This window comes from Octopus sinensis, linkage group LG3 (assembly GCF_006345805.1).
Source record: "Octopus sinensis linkage group LG3, ASM634580v1, whole genome shotgun sequence".
Taxonomy (NCBI): domain Eukaryota; kingdom Metazoa; phylum Mollusca; class Cephalopoda; order Octopoda; family Octopodidae; genus Octopus; species Octopus sinensis.
Genome location: NC_042999.1, coordinates 123471572 through 123492169, shown reverse-complemented (window position 1 = coordinate 123492169; position 20598 = coordinate 123471572). Strand labels below are relative to the sequence as shown.

Here is a 20598-nt window from a genome sequence, read left to right as displayed (position 1 = left end):
GAGATCTCCTTTTTAGTAGAAGAAATAGCTATAACTCTTTGACTGCTATTTCTAAATTCGGTATGTGGTAAGGCAATTCGTTGCTAAACCCTTTATTGCTTAGTATTACTTAAATTTTCCTCGAATGAGGCTTTTACATGCCGAAGACTACTTGGTGTAATTGATAATTATTCCAAATAATTAATTTCACCCTTCATTATTACGGATAACCATATTTTATCTCAGTAGATGACCACAGCATCTTGTTTTGGCTACACGCGGGTGGGAAGGGGCTGGTGACACAATCGTTCATTCACACATTGAATTTGGTGATACTGGTTGCGGATTCTAGCTCGCTCTGATACTGAGTTGAGTTGGTGCCTTCTAGTATCTCAAAATTTAATATATAATCATTTATGATTATAGTATTCTACGCTGAAGAGAAAAGAAGTTTCGGTAAGATAGAATTATTTAATATTTAATTTTAATTCTTATGCTTTCCTAAAAACTTGATTTCGAAACGTACGTCCGTAGATAACTTAAAAATGTATGATAGATTGCCGTCAATTCATTCTCTCTTACCTGTTTGTGTGTCTGCCTTCCAATTGCTGTTTTTACTGAGATCTCCCTTTTTAGTAGAAGAAATAGCTATAACTCTTTGACTGCTATTTCTAAATTCGGTATGTGGTAAGGCAATTCGTTGCTAAACCCTTTATTGCTTAGTATTACTTAATTTTCCTCGAATGAGGCTTTTACATGCCGAAGACTACTTGGTGTAATTGATAATTATTCCAAATTAATTATTTCACCCTTCGTTATTACGGATAACCATATTTTATCTCAGTAGATGACCACAGCATCTTGTTTTGGCTACACGCGGGTGGGAAGGGGCTGGTGACACAATCGTTTCATTCACACATTGAATTTGGTGATACTGGTTGCGGATTCTAGCTCGCTCTGATACTGAGTTGAGTTGGTGCCTTCTAGTATCTCAAAATTTAATATATAATCATTTATGATTATAGTATTCTACGCTGAAGAGAAAAGAAGTTTCGGTAAGATAGAATTATTTAATATTTAATATTTAATTCTTATGCTTTCCTAAAAACTTGATTTCGAAACGTACGTCCGTAGATAACTTAAAAATGTATGATAGATTGCCGTCAATTCATTCTCTCTTACCTGTTTGTGTCTGCCTTCCAATTGCTGTTTTTACTGAGATCTCCCTTTTTAGTAGAAGAAATAGCTATAACTCTTTGACTGCTATTTCTAAATTCGGTATGTGGTAAGGCAATTCGTTGCTAAACCTTTATTGCTTAGTATTACTTAAATTTTCCTCGAATGAGGCTTTTACATGCCGAAGACTACTTGGTGTAATTGATAATTATTCCAAATTAATTAATTTCACCCTTCGTTATTACGGATAACCATATTTTATCTCAGTAGATGACCACAGCATCTTGTTTTGGCTACACGCGGGTGGGAAGGGGCTGGTGACACAATCGTTTCATTCACACATTGAATTTGGTGATACTGGTTGCGGATTCTAGCTCGCTCTGATACTGAGTTGAGTTGGTGCCTTCTAGTATCTCAAAATTTAATATATAATCATTTATGATTATAGTATTCTACGCTGAAGAGAAAAGAAGTTTCGGTAAGATAGAATTATTTAATATTTAATATTTAATTCTTATGCTTTCCTAAAAACTTGATTTCGAAACGTACGTCCGTAGATAACTTAAAAATGTATGATAGATTGCCGTCAATTCATTCTCTCTTACCTGTTTGTGTCTGCCTTCCAATTGCTGTTTTTACTGAGATCTCCCTTTTTAGTAGAAGAAATAGCTATAACTCTTGACTGCTATTTCTAAATTCGGTATGTGGTAAGGCAATTCGTTGCTAAACCCTTTATTGCTTAGTATTACTTAAATTTTCCTCGAATGAGGCTTTTACATGCCGAAGACTACTTGGTGTAATTGATAATTATTCCAAATTAATTAATTTCACCCTTCATTATTACGGATAACCATATTTTATCTCAGTAGATGACCACAGCATCTTGTTTTGGCTACACGCGGGTGGGAAGGGGCTGGTGACACAATCGTTTCATTCACACATTGAATTTGGTGATACTGGTTGCGGATTCTAGCTCGCTCTGATACTGAGTTGAGTTGGTGCCTTCTAGTATCTCAAAATTTAATATATAATCATTTATGATTATAGTATTCTACGCTGAAGAGAAAAGAAGTTTCGGTAAGATAGAATTATTTAATATTTAATATTTAATTCTTATGCTTTCCTAAAAACTTGATTTCGAAACGTACGTCCGTAGATAACTTAAAAATGTATGATAGATTGCCGTCAATTCATTCTCTCTTACCTGTTTGTGTCTGCCTTCCAATTGCTGTTTTTACTGAGATCTCCCTTTTTAGTAGAAGAAATAGCTATAACTCTTTGACTGCTATTTCTAAATTCGGTATGTGGTAAGGCAATTCGTTGCTAAACCTTTATTGCTTAGTATTACTTAAATTTTCCTCGAATGAGGCTTTTACATGCCGAAGACTACTTGGTGTAATTGATAATTATTCCAAATTAATTAATTTCACCCTTCATTATTACGGATAACCATATTTTATCTCAGTAGATGACCACAGCATCTTGTTTTGGCTACACGCGGGTGGGAAGGGGCTGGTGACACAATCGTTTCATTCACACATTGAATTTGGTGATACTGGTTGCGGATTCTAGCTCGCTCTGATACTGAGTTGAGTTGGTGCCTTCTAGTATCTCAAAATTTAATATATAATCATTTATGATTATAGTATTCTACGCTGAAGAGAAAAGAAGTTTCGGTAAGATAGAATTATTTAATATTTAATATTTAATTCTTATGCTTTCCTAAAAACTTGATTTCGAAACGTACGTCCGTAGATAACTTAAAAATGTATGATAGATTGCCGTCAATTCATTCTCTCTTACCTGTTTGTGTCTGCCTTCCAATTGCTGTTTTTACTGAGATCTCCCTTTTTAGTAGAAGAAATAGCTATAACTCTTTGACTGCTATTTCTAAATTCGGTATGTGGTAAGGCAATTCGTTGCTAAACCCTTATTGCTTAGTATTACTTAAATTTTCCTCGAATGAGGCTTTTACATGCCGAAGACTACTTGGTGTAATTGATAATTATTCCAAATTAATTAATTTCACCCTTCATTATTACGGATAACCATATTTTATCTCAGTAGATGACCACAGCATCTTGTTTTGGCTACACGCGGGTGGGAAGGGGCTGGTGACACAATCGTTTCATTCACACATTGAATTTGGTGATACTGGTTGCGGATTCTAGCTCGCTCTGATACTGAGTTGAGTTGGTGCCTTCTAGTATCTCAAAATTTAATATATAATCATTTATGATTATAGTATTCTACGCTGAAGAGAAAAGAAGTTTCGGTAAGATAGAATTATTTAATATTTAATATTAATTCTTATGCTTTCCTAAAAACTTGATTTCGAAACGTACGTCCGTAGATAACTTAAAAATGTATGATAGATTGCCGTCAATTCATTCTCTCTTACCTGTTTGTGTCTGCCTTCCAATTGCTGTTTTTACTGAGATCTCCCTTTTTAGTAGAAGAAATAGCTATAACTCTTTGACTGCTATTTCTAAATTCGGTATGTGGTAAGGCAATTCGTTGCTAAACCCTTTATTGCTTAGTATTACTTAAATTTTCCTCGAATGAGGCTTTTACATGCCGAAGACTACTTGGTGTAATTGATAATTATTCCAAATTAATTAATTTCACCCTTCATTATTACGGATAACCATATTTTATCTCAGTAGATGACCACAGCATCTTGTTTTGGCTACACGCGGGTGGGAAGGGGCTGGTGACACAATCGTTTCATTCACACATTGAATTTGGTGATACTGGTTGCGGATTCTAGCTCGCTCTGATACTGAGTTGAGTTGGTGCCTTCTAGTATCTCAAAATTTAATATATAATCATTTATGATTATAGTATTCTACGCTGAAGAGAAAAGAAGTTTCGGTAAGATAGAATTATTTAATATTTAATATTTAATTCTTATGCTTCCTAAAAACTTGATTTCGAAACGTACGTCCGTAGATAACTTAAAAATGTATGATAGATTGCCGTCAATTCATTCTCTCTTACCTGTTTGTGTCTGCCTTCCAATTGCTGTTTTTACTGAGATCTCCCTTTTTAGTAGAAGAAATAGCTATAACTCTTTGACTGCTATTTCTAAATTCGGTATGTGGTAAGGCAATTCGTTGCTAAACCCTTTATTGCTTAGTATTACTTAAATTTTCCTCGAATGAGGCTTTTACATGCCGAAGACTACTTGGTGTAATTGATAATTATTCCAAATTAATTAATTTCACCCTTCATTATTACGGATAACCATATTTTATCTCAGTAGATGACCACAGCATCTTGTTTTGGCTACACGCGGGTGGAAGGGGCTGGTGACACAATCGTTTCATTCACACATTGAATTTGGTGATACTGGTTGCGGATTCTAGCTCGCTCTGATACTGAGTTGAGTTGGTGCCTTCTAGTATCTCAAAATTTAATATATAATCATTTATGATTATAGTATTCTACGCTGAAGAGAAAAGAAGTTTCGGTAAGATAGAATTATTTAATATTTAATATTTAATTCTTATGCTTTCCTAAAAACTTGATTTCGAAACGTACGTCCGTAGATAACTTAAAAATGTATGATAGATTGCCGTCAATTCATTCTCTCTTACCTGTTTGTGTCTGCCTTCCAATTGCTGTTTTTACTGAGATCTCCCTTTTTAGTAGAAGAAATAGCTATAACTCTTTGACTGCTATTTCTAAATTCGGTATGTGGTAAGGCAATTCGTTGCTAAACCCTTTATTGCTTAGTATTACTTAAATTTTCCTCGAATGAGGCTTTTACATGCCGAAGACTACTTGGTGTAATTGATAATTATTCCAAATTAATTAATTTCACCCTTCATTATTACGGATAACCATATTTTATCTCAGTAGATGACCACAGCATCTTGTTTTGGCTACACGCGGTGGGAAGGGGCTGGTGACACAATCGTTTCATTCACACATTGAATTTGGTGATACTGGTTGCGGATTCTAGCTCGCTCTGATACTGAGTTGAGTTGGTGCCTTCTAGTATCTCAAAATTAATATATAATCATTTATGATTATAGTATTCTACGCTGAAGAGAAAAGAAGTTTCGGTAAGATAGAATTATTTAATATTTAATATTTAATTCTTATGCTTTCCTAAAAACTTGATTTCGAAACGTACGTCCGTAGATAACTTAAAAATGTATGATAGATTGCCGTCAATTCATTCTCTCTTACCTGTTTGTGTCTGCCTTCCAATTGCTGTTTTTACTGAGATCTCCCTTTTTAGTAGAAGAAATAGCTATAACTCTTTGACTGCTATTTCTAAATTCGGTATGTTGTAAGGCAATTCGTTGCTAAACCCTTTATTGCTTAGTATATATATATATATATATTATATAAAAGGGCTTAGTAAAATAAATTACTTTGCCGCATACTGAACTCATTAGAAATAGTAGCTAAAAAAACTTTTTTAAAACTATTTCTAATACTTAAAGAAAACCTCTCTCATATAGTGTTTGCTCAATTCAACTCACGAAAGTATGGGGGTAAAGACATTAAAAAATCAAATGCAAAGGTTATTTGAGAACGTACGTTTCAAGATTAGTCAACTCGACATTTCTATCATCAGCTCAGAACTCCTTGGTTTGGATTTGAAAACTCTGAAAGTGGGAGCATACGCTTTCGGCTTCTTATCGCTTCTGAAGATCTGCTCGAAACTAACAGTGCCAGCAAACTCAAATATGCAAGCGAAGAATTTCTGCTCTCCCCTTTCCACCAGCGTGGGTTAAAATCAGTAAACACTATGCTTTTTTCGGTAAAATCCGAGGCATTAAATAGAGATGAATTATAATTTCAACAATTGAGGGTAAAATTAATTAATTATTAATCAATTTCACCAAGTATTCAGTATGCAAAGGGACCATTTAAGGCGAATTCAAATTATTACATTATATAAAAGGGCTTAGTAAAATAAATTACTTTGCCGCATACTGAACTCATTAGAAATAGTAGCTAAAAAAACTTTTTTAAAACTATTTCTAATACTCTCTATTTAATGCCTCGGATTTTACCGAAAAAAGCATAGTGTTTACTGATTTTAACCCACGCTGGTGGAAAGGGGAGAGCAGAAATTCTTCGCTTGCATATTTGAGTTTGCTGGCACTGTTAGTTTCGAGCAGATCTTCAGAAGCGATAAGAAGCCGAAAGGGTATGCTCCCACTTTCAGTGTTTTCAAATCCAAACCAAGGAGTTCTGAGCTGATGATAGAAATGTCGAGTTGACTAATCTTGAAACGTACGTTCTCAAATAACCTTTGCATTTGATTTTTTAATGTCTTTACCCCCATACTTTCGTGAGTTGAATTGAGCAAACACTATATGAGAGAGGTTTTCTTTAAGTATTAGAAATAGTTTTAAAAAAGTTTTTTTAGCTACTATTTCTAATGAGTTCAGTATGCGGCAAAGTAATTATTTTACTAAGCCCTTTTATATAATGTAATAATTTGAATTCGCCTTAAATGGTCCCTTTGCATACTGAATACTTGGTGAAATTGATTAATAATTAATTAATTTTACCCTCAATTGTTGAAGGTATATATATATATATATATATATATATATATATATATATACACATACACACACATATATATACACACACACATACATATATACAATATATACAAGGTGGCGAGCTGGCAGAAATGTTAGCATGCCAGGCAAAATACTTAGCGGTATTTTGTCTGTCATTACGTTCTGAGTTCAAATTCCGCCGAGGTTGACTTTGCCTTTCATCCTTTCGGGGTCGATAAATATAGGATCAGTTTCGCACTGGGGTCGATGTCATCGACTTAATCCCTTTGTCTGTCCTTGTTTGTCCCCTCTATGTTTAGCCCCTTGTGAGCAGGAAAGAAATATATATACAATAGGTTTCTTTCAATTTCTGTTTACCAGATCCACTCATAAGGCTTTGGTCTGCTTGGAGTTGTAGTAGAAGATATTTGCGTAAGGTACTACACAGTAAGACTGAACCCAAGGCTACCTGGTTGAGAAGCAAACTTCTTAACCAAAAACAGTCAGGCCATAAAGAATAGTGTAGAAAGGAAATATTGGTTTAAAATTTTGGCTCAAGGCCAGCAATTTGCAGGGAGAGGGTAAGCTGATTATATCGACACCAGTCATCAACTGGTACTTATTTTATTGATCCCAAAAGGGTAAAAGACAAAGCTGACCTCGGTGAAATTTGAACTCACAATGTAAAGATGGAAGCATTTTATTTTTTGCCCAGTATGCTAATAAATTGGCCAGTTTGCTGCTTTATAGAAAAGAAATATTAAGAAGCTCAATGATGATTAAACAGTTCAATCACTAAATATTGTTTAGTTGGAGGGTATGTGATTAAGAAACAGTGATAAAAATATTGCATAATAATAAACATGTGCACTGAAGGTATACTCTTCACTCTTTTACTCGTTTCAGTCATTTGACTGTGGCCTTGTTGGAGCACCACCTTTAGTCGAGCAAATCTACCCCAGAACTCATTCTTTGTAAGCCTAGTACTTATTCTATTGGTCATTTTTGCCAAGCCGCTAAGTTAGGGGATGTAAACACACCAGCATCGGTTGTCAAGCGATATTGGGGGGGGGACAAACACAGACACACAAACACACACATATATATGCGATGGGCTTCTATCAGTTTCCATCAATCAAATCCACTCACCAGGCTTTGGTCAGCTCGAGGCTATAGTAGAAGACACTTGTCCAAGGTGCCATGCAGAAGGACTGAACCTGGAACCATGTGGTTGGTAAGCAAGCTGCTTATCACACAGCCACTCCTATGCCTATATATAACTTGAGTGATTTGAAATTCATGATTCGAATATAATTCAATGAGTGTGAAAGAAAGATAGCAACTGAACATAGGGGTATTTTCTATTTTGTGCAAGAAAGAACCTATATTTGGTAGTGCAAGAGGAAAATATTTGATAAATAAGAATAAAGAATACACAGCATAAAAGAAGGATTATGAGGTGCTAGAGAAACATTAGATTTTTCATCACAATATTAAACCTCATAAGATGTATGACATAAACCAGTTAAACCATGGCTTGTATCTGGGGGGAAAAATATGTTAATGACAGCATTCACAGCTGGTAGAGGGTGTGAGAATGCTGTTGTTTATCTGCAAGATAGTCCTTATTAAACAGACCTATAACCAATGGCATTTCAACCATGAATCTCCATCCCTTCTCTTTAGCATTGTATATCTAAGACAAATTGCCTATGGTGACTTTTTCAAAACAGTAGTGTGTAATTTGAAGCAAGTTTGACTGTTATTTCCAGCAAATTGAGTAACCATGTCTATGTTCTTTGCTTGGCTTGTGGTGGCGATGATTGTTGAAGTGATTTGTAAATGAAGCAGAAATCTGAACTTGAAGCACTACAGGGAAAAATAATCATTTGATACTGTAAGAATATTTAAGAAAGTGAGAAAGACTTCATACTCTCTCGCCTTCTTTCTCTCTCTCTCTCTCTCTCTGTCTCTCATTTATACCATTTATACACATTCTCTCTTTCACAATTACACATGCATAAGCACTCACCCCCAAGACTTGTATCGTATATATGCCTCATACATTTAAAACAGAAAAGATGGCGATAAGACTTACATCTAAAGTATGTTTGAAAGATATACATTTGTCTTGACTGCATGGTAGAATTTAGTGTCACTCAAATGACAGCTTTTGCTTTCAAAGAGGAGATAATGCCAGTTATAGATTTTAATGGTGATTTAAAAGAAATAGATGATAGCTATGGAATTGTGCACTGGGTATGGATAAAAGGATAGAACGTTAGGAATGGCATAAAAGATGTGCGGTATATGCTTTTTTTTTCTTAAAAAAAAAATAAATGGTAAACAATAATGAATATAATAGAGAAAAATATAAATATTGATTGTTGGAGAAGACAGTAAAAGTATTAAAACTCAAGGTATTCCAAGCCTGCACCAATGACCATGCAGTTATTTGTGAGCCAATATTACTGATGATTTATACTTATAGTGTTAGAATTACAAATAGAAAAGAAAAAAAGACATAAGGAATCAAAAGAAAAAAAAACATAAATCTATAGAAGCAGAATTAAAAAAAACAAAACTACTGTAATAAAACATTAGCAACTAGAAGCTACTAAAATGTCTAAATAGAATTGTGAAATAGTAAACACAAGTTTTAGAGGAGAATGGACTGAAACGTTTTAAGGACAGATGGTTGAAAAGACATTTTGGATCAAGATGTAGTCAGTAAAAGAATATTTCCTAAAACTATTGCATGCTTTCACTCCCAAAAAAGATTGTAAGGAAGATAATAAGGAATAAAGAAAGATATTGATAAAACGATGGAGAAAATGTATGGTGGGGGAAAATACATAACAACAGTTAGAAGGTTAGAAAACAAAATGTAAAAAAGAAGTTCGGCTGAAGGAAATAAATGCCTGAGGAATTCTTATATTTCAGAATGTTAGCATATCTAGTGTAGTTTTGTCATAAATCATTCAAAACATTGTCTCAGAAAAACAGCCAGAATATGAAATACTACTTGACATTAAATTGATCTCAATCTAAATTCCACATCTGTAGAGTATTGAGAAATAGACACCGTACTTATTATATCGCTTCCTTACAAAGTGACTGAGATTTATCTAGGGTGGGGTTTTTGATGATTCTGACATTTTAGAAACTATGACAAAGATAAACCTCTCTATCATTAATTATGAATATACACATAATTATTTTCAAATATAATTTATATTTCAAAAGCAAGAAATGTTTGTAAATGTCCTGTAAATGAATTTTACATTGGATATCACTTTATATTAATAAGAATAGGAAGGTATTATCCGTAGTTGAATTTTACTAGCCATTTGATATGATGAATTAATATTTATATCCAAGACAGATAGTAAATAAAAGCTTAAGTGAGACATGCATCACTATCATGGATTTTCCCCCTTTATCTTATTTTTTTTTACAATTTAGTCAAGAAGGGAAGGATAATTCTTTTAACTATTTTCCCTAGGCTTCTAAGACTGGTAGGAAGATGGTAAGAATCCAGAATCAAACACCAGTTTTCAATACATTCAACAGAGTAAAAACTGTTAAAAGCATTCAAGGATTAGCAAGTGTTGTTAAACTGAGTAATGGAATAGATCTCCCACCAAATAACTCACACCACTAGCAGCTTAAAGAAATAGCACAAGATATGCTGTTTGCTGCTCTAACAAGTCTAACAAGTCTATTAATCTATCACCTAGATTGGTTTCAAATTTTGGCACAAGGCCAGCAATTTTGTGGGAGAGGATAAGGTGATTACATCACCCCAGTGTTCAACTAGTAATTATTTTATCGACCAATGAAAGGCTAAATCAATCTCCATGGAATTTGAACTCAGAATGTAAAGACTGACAAAATGCCACTAAACATTTTGCCCAGCATGCTAATGATTCTGCCAGCTTGATGCCTTCTGCTACCCTAGGTTAATACTTTATTATGTTGGTTTTATGACCACACACAGATTCCCATCTTTCTTTTTCAAGCGAAGTGTATTGAAGACTACATTATCCGAGATGTCTTTCTTTCCTTAAAATGTCAGAGAAGGGGAGTTGATCTGAAGATTTGATTCATTGCTTGTCAATTTGATAAAAGGAGTGAGCTAATGTACAGCATATATATTTGACCACTATAAACAAATCATCTGTGCAGGTTGTTTGGCAGAAGCTGAACGCTCATACATTGTCTCTTTGGTGGGAGAGTCCATTGGATATATATATATCATCATCATCATCATTCATTGCTTACTTTAGAGCAAGCCTGACTGAACAAACCTCTGGAAGGGATAGCTGAGAATGCTTAGGAGTAAAAAATTTAAAGGCTTCATAAATAATGAAGAGCTTCAAATAAAATATTGCACAATGCATATATAGATTCATTTATTCTTTTATTTGTTTTAGTTAGTGGAAGCCATGCTGGAGTACTACCTTGTAGGGTTTAATCCAGCAAATCATTCCCAGCACTTAATTTTATTTCAAGTCCAGTACTTATTGTCTCAGGTCTTTTGAACTACCAAGTTACATGGCTATAAACAACACAACGCTGGTTGTCAAGTGGTGGCAGGGTGGATGAACACAAAGACATACACAGATGTGTACACACACACACACATACTCATGCATACATGTATGTAGCCGTTCAAGAATTTGGACCTGGAGATCTCCATTTCCAGTGACTTCGAGGGCCACCTTCCAGTGGCGTCAGGCGTCAATGAAGAACCCTCGACTACAAGATGACCAGTTTTTTTTCCAAGGTCTGGGGTTTCCTGCCCCTGAGATCTAGACCATGACCTAATCACCCTTACTCGTCTTGTTGGTTAACAACAACAACAACAACTACATGTATGTACAACATAGGCCTCTGCAGTTTTTGTCACCAAAACTGCACTCATGAGGCATTGGTCAGACAGGGTTCTCAGTAGAAGTTATTTGTGAATGTATTCATTGTGGAAATGAACCTAAAACCATGTGGTTGCAAAGCGAACTTCTTAACCAGACAGCCATAAGACTTCTAGGTATTCTTAAGCCATAGAATTCACCAAATGGAATAAATTTTTGTTTCTTAATGAGAAGAGAATTATGACAATTTGATCAAGGCCTTCCATTTTATGAACTTCATGCAATTGATTTTTTTACTGATGTGAACCATTATCGCAAAAACTCGTGGTTGTTGGTGTTTTGTTGTATTCTTTCAAAATACAAAAGTTCAAGCTATGGACCAAACCTGTTGCTGTGTACCAGGCAATTATTATAATGGAATAACATAGTAAAGCTGTCACATAAAAAGTAAAAGAAAGGCTTAAATGGTACCCAAAGAAGTTAAATCTATAAATGGGTTAGAATATTATATGACAGATTTACAGAGCTAGAAGATAATCATAAAAAAAAGGAGAGATTTCCAAATATCTGACATCTTGAAGATAGGGTATAAAAAAGTAACCAGAAGTGCATCTGTGTCAATATAAACCTAGATCTAATAAAGAAGTAGATGCACAGAATGGCTGGGATAGAATTGTAATAGAATCATAAGAGTGTTATTCATAACTTATTTCAATACAGAGCCATTCTAAAAAACAAACATATTTTGAAGAAAATATCTCTGCCAAAGAGAGATGTAACTACATCACCTATTATTCTTTCCACATAGTAACAATTACCCTTTGGATGACAAGATGTCAACATGGTCATTAGAGACAATTTTGTAATTAGTACTCTAGACAGAGTAGATAAACAGAATAAACTACAATAACATCTGTATCTCTGCACTGGTGTATTTTGTGTGTTTGTATGTATGTATATATATAATTATATATGTATGTAATTATGTATACATATTTGTGTGAGTGTGTATTGATATATATATGTATGTGTATATATACATATATATACGTATATATATGTATATGAGCATATATATATATATATATATATATAATATATATATATATATATATGTGTGTATATAATATATATAGATAGATATATATACATATATACTATACACACACACACACACACACATATATATTGCCTGACCTAGTGGTTAGGGTGTTGCACTCATGATTGTAATATCATGGTTTCAATTCCTAGACCAGGCGGTGTGTTGTGTTCTTGAGTAAAACATTTCATCTCATGTAGCTTAGAGATCACTTCAGCATTTGACATGTGGTGCACTCTGCAAAGTCAGTTTGATAAAGGGAGTGTGCTAATGTGCAGCATATACATTTGACCACTGTAAACAAATCATTTGCGCAGGTTGTTTGGCAAAAGCTGAACACTCGCACATTGTCTCTTTGGTGGGAGAGTCCATCGGATATATATATCCTCATCATCATCATCATCGTTTAACGTCCGCTTTCCATGCTAGCTTGTGTTGGACGATTTGACTGAGGTCTAGTGAACCAGATGGCTGACCAGACTCCAATCTCATCTGGCAGAGTTTCTACAGCTGGATGCCCTCCCTAATGCCAACCACTCCGAGAGTGTAGTGGGTGCTTTTACATGCCACTGGCACGAGGGTCAGTCAAGCAGTACTGGCAGTGGCCACACTCAAATGATGCCTTTTATGTGTCACCTGCACAGGAGCCAGTCCAGCAGCACTGGCAATGACCTCGCTAGAATGTTTTTCATGTGCCACCAGCACAAGTGCCAGTAAGGCGACGCAGGTAGCATAAGAGCCAGTAAGGTGACAAATAAAATATATAGTTTAATTAGAGCTTGTTGTTAACAATAACTCACATTAATACAGTAGTGTAGTGCTTGGTTTGAGCCATATTCAAAATAATATTATTATGGAGGCAACAAAGGCAAAGTCTAAAAGAACATAATTGAAATAAGCATCTAAAACCTATGACACTGCCGCTGATGGTGGACCGGCCTTGGTATGTAGATGTATTTATGAATTTAGTGTAACATCCTGATGAGGGTGCCTTGATTAATAATGAAATATGTCATATTCCTTGGCACATCTCTAAAATGGCCCGTAGAGGCGATGTTTATATATTTTCTTTTTTTTTCTTTCATTGGTTTTAATACATTATCCTTTCAAGTTAAAATTTTAATTTCATCATACAATGTACAATTTTAAATGTAATTATAAACGATATTTTCTTAAATTCAATTGTGTTTTATGCTTTGTGTTGATATTGTCTATTTATATATATTTGTGTATTTTGGAATTTTATTTCCATTTTATAGAGAATATATGTATTTATATAAGTTTTGGATGTGTATTTCAATTATGTTCTTTTAAACTTCGCCTGTGTTGCTTCCATAATAATATTATTTTGTGTGTGTGTGTGTGTGTGTGTACTCTTTTACTTGATTCAGTCATTTTGACTGCTGCAATGCTGGAGCACCTCTTTTAGTTGAACAAATCGACCCCAGGACTTATTTTTTGTAAGCCTAGTACTATTCTATTGCCTCTTTTGCTGAACCACTAAGTTACAGGGACGTAAACATACCAGCATTGGTGTTAAGTATTGGTGGTGTGGGGACAAATACATATAGATATATATATGTATATATATATATATATATATATATATATATATATATACGATGGGCTTCTTTTAGTTTCCATCTACCAAATTCACTCACAAGTCTTTGGTCAGCCTGAGGCTATAGTAGAAGACACTAGTGGGACTGAACCCGGAACCATGTGGTTGGGAAGCAAGCTTCTTATCACACAACCACTCCTGCACCTAGGAAAAATAGAAGTTGAAAATTCACTGAGAATAGTTAAAATATTTTTTAATATAGCAGCGAGCTGGCAGAATCATTAGCATGCTGGGTGAAATACTTAGTGGTATTTTGCCCATCTTTACTTTCTGAGTTCAAATTCTGCTGCGGTTGACCTTTCTTTTCATCCTTTTGGGGTCGATTAAATAAGTACCAGTTATGCACTGGAGTCGATGTAATCAACTTAATCCCTTTGTCTGTCCTTGTTTTGTTCCTCCTGTGTTTAGCCCCTTGTGGACAATAGAGAAATAAATATATTTAAAGCTTTAACTGGTTTCACAGTTTACACTGATTTTCAAAAAGTTTAAATAGACAGATTCTAAACAATACTTACTGTTCTCCTTATACCATTCCAGACACATAAAGAATAATATCCCCTTTAATCTAGCAAGAAGAATCTGCACAATTGTCTCAAACTCTAAAACTCCCAATAAAAGAATCTAGGAACTAAAACAAGTCCTACTTAAAAGATAATATCCATTAATGATAATAGACAATGGAATAGAATGTGCCAAAGCATTAAATATTGAAGAACTAGGAAAAGCGAAAAACATTCCAGATACATCCAATGCTCTACCCTTTGTTACAACACACAACCCAAGAAACACAGAGGTTTACAATATTATCCACCAGAGCATCCTACTACTAAAACAAGATCCAAGAATGAAACAAGCACTCGAAATACACAAAATAATGAAAAGTAAAAGACAATCAAAGTCCCTCAAAAGTGCTAAATTACCTTCCATAATTCTTACACCAACAGTCAAAATGTGTGGCTGCCCCAATTGTCCGACCAACATCAACCTTTTTGAAGACACAACATACAAATTCAAATCAGGACAGACTTTTACTGTAAAAAATCTCTTTACATATTCTTCAAGGAATTTAATATACACTATCAAATATCAAGGATGTGATGAAGATTATATAGGTCAAACAAAACTTACTCTTAGAAATAGACTGATCATTCACCGACAACAAATACAAGACCCCAGTACTAGACAGATTCCACCGAGTGGACACATAGACATATGTGCAAAACATAAGTCTCTTAAATTCTAGGTCTTTCCACTCTACCTATGTTCTGCAAATACCACAGATGAAGCATGGATAAACCAAACAAAACTACTTTCATGCAAAATTACAAACATTAACAGAGTACATACACAAATAACTATTCACACACAAAATTTATTCTGCTACTTATCATGAGGAAGCTACACAGCTAACAACCTAAACTTTTGCCACTGAACTACATACAAACGACTCCTGTCACTCTCGCATAAGACAAATTAAATTTGAAGTGCCTTGATTATAACTAAACATGTTCCCTCAACCGTGTTGACCTTTTTAGGTGCAAAATATACTGTCACATGACACTAATGCATGAACATAGTGAGAAACGTACAAAAGGTTATAAACTTAATCATGTGTTCATTCTCTACAAACACTTGACAGAAAACATTCAGAGCATTGATTTTTTTTGGACATGTTCAGTCAACCGTGTCATCCTTATGACACTAAGCATTGTCATTTGATACTAACACACGGTGGTAGCCAGGAGCCTACAAAAATTCTAAGACCAGTCATGTGACTATCCTCTATCAATCAAATCCTATTCAAAACATAAACTAATTTGAGCTATGAACTCCCTATAAAAATAGGGCAAGCTTCAAACACTAGTCAGAAGCAAAACATCTGTGGCATAAGTCATGTCTTTATATTTGAACTTTGAGAATCAGTGTAAACTCTGAAACCAGTTAAAGCATTAAATATGTTAATAAAAAATATTTTAACTATTTTCAATGCATTTTCAACTTCTATTTTTCCTATATTTCTACCTGTGTGAAATAAAATAACAGTGTTTTCTATATATATATATGTGTGTGTGTGTGTGTATGTATGTGTATATATGTATGTATGTATATAAGTATATGTATGAACGAATGTATGTATATATATATGTACGTGTATGTATGTATATATATGTATGTATATGTATGTATGTATATGTATGTATGTATGTATATATATGTGTATGTATGTATGTATATATATGTATGTATGTATATGTATGTGTATGTATGTATGTATGTATGTATGTATGTATATATATGTATGTATATGTGTGTGTATGTATGTATATATGTATGCATATATATATGTGTATGTATGTATATATGTATGTATATATGTATATATATGTATGTATATATATATATATATATATATATATATATACAGCACTCTGTTATTATGACAAGGGTTCCAGTTGATCCGATCAGTGGAACAGCCTGCTCATGAAATTAATGTGCAAGTGACTGAGCACTCCACTAACACATGTACCATTAACATAGTTCGCAGGGAGATTCATCAAGACACAGCATGGCCCTTTAAAATACAGGCACTATTCATTTTGCCAAATGAGTGGCTTTAGTGGTTAGGGTATTTGGCTCATAATCTTAAGGTTATGAGTTAAATTCCCAGCTACATGTTGTTTCCTTGAGCAAGACACTTTATTTCACATTGCTCCAGTTCACTCAGCTGGCAAAAATGGGTAGTATCTGTATTTCAAAGGGCCAGCCTTGTCATATTCTGTGTCTCGCTGAATCTCCCTGAAAACTATATTAATTTATGGAATGCTCAACCACTTGTATGTTAATTTCACAAGCTGGCTGTTCTGGTGATTGAATCAAATGAACACCATATATATATATATATATTATATATATATATATATATATATATATATATATAATTTAAATAATAAGGGTAAAAATTGATATTAATTAAATTAATATCAATTTAAACCAGTGGCCTAGCATAGTGAAAAAATCTGAAGATTCAGAAAATTATATTACATACATGTAAAAGGAATGATCACTAGGTGGACTCCTAATATGCTAAATGTAGATCCCTTATGGTCTGGCCACTAAGAACAATTGTTCTCAAGAAAATTCGGCAAATGCCAGAATGTAAAGCGAACAAGACAAATGGAAAGATAGAAAATATAATGATTAGTCACATACCATGGTTTCATTGTTACCATTTACATTACTTAAATGTCTACAAATCCTCATGGTGTGACCGTCATAAAAAATATAATTTTCAGAACTATGCATGAAACCTCCTTCGGAGAGAGAACATGCATACAGTTCTATCAATTATATTTGGTGATATATTTCAAATGTCTTTGTTTTGGCACACCAAAGCTGAAAATGACTCTGCAGAAAATAATTTTCTGCATTGAAGCTTGCCGATTAAAAAACATTATTTTTCATAGTGATCAGACCATATGGGGTCTACATTTAGCATATTAGGAGTCCACCTAGTGGTCATTCCTCTTACATGTATGTTATATATGTGTGTGTGTGTGTGTGTATATATATATATATATATATATATACACATGGAGGCAAAGTGGCTAAGTTCCTTTCAAGTGTTGGGTCTCATGGAGGCAATGACCAAACCTTTGGGATTATGTCATACTTGAGAAGAAGAACAATTCAAGCCGAGCAAAATCACAGTTGTAGCAGATACCAGTGTCATGCAAATGATACCCATGCTGGTGGCACATAAAAAGCACCCAGCACACTCCTGGAGTGGTTGGCATAAAGATTGGTATCCATCCGTAGAAAACCATGCCAAATAAGACTGGAGTCTGGTGCAGTCTTCCAGCATGCCAGCATGGACAACGGCTATACAATAGTGTGATATAAGCCATTCAAAAATTCCCATTGCTTTTTTTTACACATTTATTATCATTAATAATGTGTTTTCTTCCTGCTTCCTTGATATTAATGATATTTTGTTTAAGCCTCTTTTCAGTTGTTGATAACATTTTATGTTGAAACCTTTTCAGTAGTAGGATTTTCTCATATGTTACAGCTTATGCTTCATTGTCTTTTGTTTTCCAGTTAATAGGTTTCATTCATTCATCATTGTGTTTTCAATATTTAAATGCACATTCTGTTAATAACAGTTTTGTAATATTTCATCTTAAACTGTTTGCTTTACATTTTCATTTTCAACTGTTGCATGCTTTCATTGCTTTAACAACAGTAATTATACTTTTAGTATTTTTCTTTTCAAAATAAGTAATAGTAAGATTACATTGTTATTAAATATCTACATATTGGGTTGCTTCACTTCCATTTTGTATGTAACAATATTTCATCATATAACTACATGTCATATATAAACAAACAATACACTTCTTTTGTTCAGTTTTCATCAAAAGGGTGACAATAACGTACATTAGATGGCCTTAATTTCTCACTACACATAATTGTAGATAGGATAACACTGTTTATAATGATATTGTGCTTAGTAACAAATACTAACTGTATTAAAATGCATCAAAGTGTGTGTGTGTGCACATTTATATTTTTATGTATTAAAATTTAATGGCAGTATTTAGGCAGTGTTTTTTCATTGCTATATAAATGTATGTTTTTTGACATAGTTGCATTTCATCTTGTAGCCTTATTTTATGTTTTCCGCCGGTGACATTTGGGCTTACTTAATGTTGCATGCCTTACCAGCATTTGTCCCACATGCATGCATATACACTATAGGAATATATGATACAATGATATAGAATAAAGTAAAACTGCTATCTTAAAGATAACATGCTTACACTGACTATCTTCTAGTGTTCTTTTGTTTTAACTATTTTTATCATCATCATCATCGTTTAACGTCTGCTTTCCATGCTAGCATGGGTTGGACGATTTAACTGAGGGCTGGCGAACAAGATGGCTGCACCAGGTTTCAATCTTGATCTGGCAGAGTTTCTACAGCTGGATGCCCTTCCTAATGCCAACAACTCTCAGAGTATAGTGGGTACTTTAACGTGCCACCAGCACGAGGCCAGTCAGGCGGTACTGGCAACGACCTCGCTTGAATCTTTTACACATGCCACCAGCACAGGTTCCAGTAAGGCAATGTTGGTAACGATCACACTCGAATGATGTCTTTTATGTGCCACTGGCACAGACGCCAGATAGCCGCTCTGGCAACAATCACTCGGATGGTGCTCTTAACACCCTACTAGCACAGGGCTCGAGTGCCAGTAAGGCGCTCTGTCAACGATCACACTCGTATGGTGCTCTTTGCACCCCATTAGCACGGACGCCAGTTATTGATTATGATTTTGATTTTATATTTCATTATATTATTGCTCTTGACACGAATTCATTTTATATTCATCAAGTTTTCTCCTAAGATGCTTTACATGAAAAAGTTAATTTCATTACATTTGTAAGACAAGCAGTGTGTAGTCTGCGCATGTTATAATATGCAAGCCACGGTGTCAGTATAATTTTTATATTGAATACTTGTACATAGAATATGGAATATGGTGGTATGTATTTAGTATTTTTGTTATCTTTTTTCTTCAGAATTTTAAAAATATTTCCAGTAAACATCCAGAATTGAAACCATAAACCAGACTATTAAAAAAAATTAATTCAGTTATTATATTTTATCCTTTCCACAGTGGTTCGTTCTTCAATTACTAAGAAAGGTATAAAAAAAACATAAGGAAAACCACTACAAAATGAAAGTAGGAATACCTTCTCTGATTTCATTGATATTAGAAAATAGGAAAAAATACAGATAAATTCTTGGAAATATTTGTTCCAAACCCAACTTCTATTATAAGTACTTTTTCTTTTATTATTATTATTATTATTATTATTATTAATTTTTGTAATTTACATCATGTTATTCTGTTAAAGTTAGTTACCTTTTAACCCAAAAGTTTTTGATTAAAAACCACAAGATGTTTTTCGTTTGATCTCTTTTCTTTCACTATCTTTCTTTCTCTCTCTCTCTCTCTCTCTTTTTTTTTTTTTTTGAAATTTCGAATGATCAATACTTACAGTTTATTGATTAACAAAAGCAACTGTGTTTATGCATACAGCTCAAAAATCAATAAAAATGTGAAAATATGTTTAGAAAATTCCAGTAATGTTTTAGTAATACATGCTCAGATTTGTTGCACTCATGTTATATATATGTATGTATGCATGCGTGCATGTAAATATTATGCGTATATATATATATGTGTGTAGGTGTATATATATATACATATATGTAAACATATACATATACATGTTTATATGCATATG

General features: G+C 33.9%; 2 long non-coding RNA genes across 2 annotated transcripts in view; one reads left to right on the top strand and one right to left on the bottom strand.

Moving 5' to 3' along the window:
• Window positions 1-20003, top strand: part of LOC118762800 — a 45348-nt gene extending 25345 nt beyond the window's left edge. The window contains exon 2 of the long non-coding RNA XR_004998548.1: window positions 19965-20003. This is a non-coding gene — a long non-coding RNA (uncharacterized LOC118762800). The remainder of the gene's footprint in view (window positions 1-19964) is intronic.
• On the bottom strand, window positions 9235-18871 carry LOC118762801. The gene is made up of 3 exons (XR_004998549.1): window positions 18771-18871; window positions 17133-17139; window positions 9235-9244 (listed from the first exon to the last, which is right to left on the bottom strand). It is a non-coding gene; the product is annotated as an uncharacterized LOC118762801 (long non-coding RNA).
• Window positions 20004-20598: the final 595 nt, after the last annotated feature.